Source organism: Cebus imitator, unplaced genomic scaffold (assembly GCF_001604975.1).
Source record: "Cebus imitator isolate Cc_AM_T3 unplaced genomic scaffold, Cebus_imitator-1.0 Scaffold9, whole genome shotgun sequence".
In the NCBI taxonomy this organism is placed as follows: Eukaryota; Metazoa; Chordata; class Mammalia; order Primates; family Cebidae; genus Cebus; species Cebus imitator.
Window position 1 is genome coordinate 729,514 of NW_016107324.1, and position 4,528 is coordinate 734,041.

A 4,528-nucleotide genomic window follows, 5' to 3' on the forward strand; every position below is an offset into this window, starting at 1 on the left:
ATGGGCGAATTCCCATGGCTCCAATCACCAGCCAAAAGGGCCCCCGGACCGGTGTATTTTGTACGGGAACCGCAGCTCCGGGGCGCCGACAAAGCAGCCTCGCGGGGCAAAGCAGCGGCGCTGGCCGAAACAGCCGCGCTGGCGACCGTGGAGCTCCCCTGCCCGGGAATTTCCTAGTCTGTGGGCAATAAAAACGCGGCGTCCACTCACCCTCTGCGCTTTCACTGGGAGCTGCAATCCTGAGCTGTTCCTAAACGGCCATCTTGGATCGTCCTTCACTTTAATGTTATTTTGACATATGAAGGTGTATGTGTGTGTGTATGTTGGGTGGGTTAAGTTGAAAAAAATAAAAAGCACTTTATGTGTCAATTATCAATATAATGGCTCTCAGCTCCAAATCCACCCTTCTTTGCCCTGCTTTGTGATAGATGGACTTGGGCTAGACTCTGTAAACATCTGTTGACAAAATGACTATTAAGCTTTACCAACAGAGAGCTTTGGAAAGTCTCTGGAGTGAAAGTGACAGGAAGACCATTCCCTTCCAGTTCTGGTCCTGTCATTATTATTCAGGGGAGAGCTATGTGGATGAGTTCCAGTCGCACCCTCACGCTACCTCCCCTCCAGGCCACACCCTCCAGTCATAATGGGCTGTTGTTCCACCTGTGCCCTCTGGCCAGTTTCTTCCCCATCTGCAGGCTGTGGTCCAGGGGTAGGAAGGTCCTCTTTGAAGAGGTCTCAGCCTTAGAGGAATGGGGGTCCTTTTACACTTCTTACTTCCATTATTGTCTTCTCTTCCTCAGCAAGGAGGCCAGAAGTCAAAACCCAATGACACATTGAGGTGGGAATAACTAAATGAGGTCACTAAAAGACTATATTCTTAGGGGGAGATTGAACCAGAAGTCACTTCAAACCCTCCCTTCTCAAGGAACAGTGCAAGCATTGAATGGGACTAAGAGGTCATTGGCAGTCAGCTATCCTATGGATTTGTAGCCCAAATTCTCATCACCAGGCTGAGCTTGGAAAACCAACCTGTTAATTTAGTTTAAAAGTGGTTCCAAACTTGGACACTTCCCAAACTGGAAACAAACCAAGAGAATTAAAAGAAGTTCCCAGATTCAGAAGTAATTTAACTGCCTGCCAGAACAAGGTCCAGCGAATTTTAAAGAAAGGAAACACACCCTACAACTCCACAGCAAAGGTCAGGAAACTATCACCTGTGCTAAATCCAGCCTGTTTGTTGTAAATATAGTTTTATTGGAACACAGCCATACCCGCTCATTTATGTACTGCCTCTGGCTAATTTGAGGCAGAGTACAGAGACTGTACGACCCGAGAAGCCTAAAATATGTACTATCTGGCGCTTTACAGAAAAAGTTTGCCACACCCCTTCTGGCTTAGACTGTTAACATTTAATGTAATTATCAGTGTGGTTGGATTTAGGTGTACCATTTTATTTCTTCTGTTTGTCCCTGTGGTTTTGTTTGTTTCACTACTTTTTGTTTCCAGTTTGTATGAATAATCTTTATTATTCCAATAAAGTAATCTAGTATTCTATTGGCTATCTGTATTTTTGAAAAAATGCTTGCTTTAGGAATTATAATATTCATACCTAACTTTTCATGGTTGACCCTTGCTTTGGAGTTCTAGATTGTTTCCTTCCTTTAAAATTCATTGGACCTTGTTCTGGCAGGCTATTCTTTCTAAAATCACACTTCATGTGAAATGCAAAAGCCTAGTAGCCAAACACTGGAAACAAATCTGAGACTGAGGATATATATGGATGATGGGCAGAGCTTCTGTGACAATAGAACTCTCACCCACACCCTCTGCAGCAACCAGTCCTGGAAGCCAAACCACAATCTGCACAGCAATCTGTTCAGAATGATCAACTTACTCAATTACTGCCATTATTCCAACATTTTGCTCCCTCTTCCAACTTGGGATCAATCAGAAAAACCAAAATAGTTTCCACAAAACAATTCTGTAAGACGCCTGCGGCTAGCTGGTCAGCTTCCAGCTTCCTCATGCCAACACCCTCCAAGCAAAGCATTCCTGAACCTTCCCCCTTTTCCCCCACTATAACCCTGTCTGCCTTTGAGTATGCTAAACAGAAGAAATTGTGGCTGATTCCTTTGCTACAGCAAGCTCTGAATGAATAGTCTGTTTTTCTCATGTTTGGTCTTCATTTATTTTCACCCTTCAAATGCTCATCAACAGCATAAACTATTGATAGAATCATGTAGTGGACTAGTGTAGAAATAAAAACTAACAAGCTACAGCTACAATTTGAATTGTACAAACATGCCGAGTGAAAGATGGCAAAGAATATGTACAGCATTTCACCTAATTTCCTTAATGGTCATGAGTCCAAAAGGACAAAATATACTCTTTCATTTTGGGAGGTTGAGGCAGGAGGATTTCTTGAGACCAGGAGTTAAAGACAAGCCTGGGCAACAAAGTGAGACCACATCTCTATTTAAAAAAAATAAAATAAAATTAAAAATGATAATTCTCCCAGGCTTTGCAGATTGGTTCTGACTGGCCATTCCTTCAGTGCTTAGCCGGGCCGTCTACAATTCTGCTTTAGCTTCCACCTCCTGCTTCTGTGGAGCCTAAAGATCAGTCAGAGGTGCAGGCCTAGAGTCCTCTCAGGTCTTTTCTGAAAATGTCTGGTGCTAAGCAAGTGTGTGGCCTTCTGGATTACCTATTACAGACAAGAGCCCTTCTGAGCCTTATCTCCTTATCTCTCTCATATCTTCCAGTATTTCCTTCCCAAGCTTTTTGGTCTGTTTGCTACTTGCCCCATTTGCTGTCCCCAGCTCCAGGTGGCTGAAGGTAATGCTTTTGATAAGCACTGTGAGGCTGTTCCAGCATGGAGGGGGGCGAAACAAAGGCAAACTTGAGCTGAACCTTCAGGAGCTGCCAGGCAGGTCAAAGCACATCCACATTTCTGTGAGAGCAAGATCTGTATTGCCTGCTCTGGCACCATCAAAATGCACCAGGAACAGAGGCCACTGTCCTTTCAGCTGTTGCCTGGCTGGGAGACGGGGCATGGTAGGTATGTGAGCAAAACCACCAAAACCCTTTTTATTAAATAGGCTCTTTATTAAGCATTCCTCTGGTGGTTGTTTTTATTAGATAGCAAAGACCCAAAAAGTTGATCTTAAGTTTTTGCTAGCAATGGTTGCTTCAGTAGAAGGACAGATCTTTGGAGCTCCCTCTTTTGCTATTTTTGATGATGTCACTATATAACATTTTCACATAATTAACTTTTATAAATAGAGGATAGGATAGTGGGTGTCAGAAATTGGGGGAAGGATGCAGGAGAGAGGTGCGCGTGCTTACAGAAGAGCAATGTGAGGGATTCTCATGGTGGTGGATATATGAACACAAGTGATAATACTGTTTAGATCTAAATACATAATACAAAACTGGAGAAATAAGAGGAATGGACTGTATCAATATAAATATCCTGGTGGTGATACATAATAGTTTTACAAAATATTAATATTTGGGGAAAAAGGGCCAAGTATACAAGAGATCTCTGTATTATGTCTTACCATTGAATGTGAATTTACATTATCTCAACAAAAATTCCCACGAAAAAGAATTCAGTGGCCAGGCGCAGTGGCTCATGCCTGTGATCCCAGCACCTTGGGAGGTTGAGGCGGGTGGATCTCTTGGGACCAGGAGTTTGTGACCAACCTGGGCAACATGAAGAAGCCCCATTTCTACAAAGAAATACAAAAATTTGCTGGGCGTGGTGGCACATGGCTGTAGTCCAAGCTACTTGGGAGGCTGAGGTAGGAGAATCACCTGAGCCCAGGAAGTAGAGGCTGCAGTGAGCTGTGATTGTGCCACTGCATTCCAGGATGGGCAATGAAGTGAGATCCTGTCTCAAAACAAAACAAAACAAAAAACAAAACAAAACAAAACAAACAAAACAAAACAAAACAAAACAAAACAAAACAAAACAAAACAGGATTCAGAATACTCAGACTGGAGAAGATGAGGTTTTAGGACTATATTACCCAACTTGTTCTGCTTATTTCTCTTTTTTTGTATCCACAAATTATGTGATTAAAAATCTTATGTTTAAATAAATCTAAAATAGCTCTTCTAAGAAGTATAATTCAAAATAAGAAAGGACCATACTATAATTGATACCAATTTTCCTTTTCTAGTTGTACGTGAAATAACAGGGCATCTTACAATTAATGGCAACTTAGATTTTATGATTTACGGTATGTGTTTGGAATGAAGTTGACTTAACAAGTCTATTTTGATTCATGATGCCAGCCTTCGCACTAATCATCAAAATGTCTCCAATAAACAATGACAGTATCTCATGGTGTAACAAGATAAAGGAGTCAGGAAACATATGGTAATCATCCACATTTCTGTTTATATATAGTATATAGAACAACAAATTCAGGAACTAAGGGAAAGTAACATATAAAACCTTAATAGGAAATAGAGATTATAAAACACTACCATTTGATTTTTTTATAGTGAAGCAAATACTTCA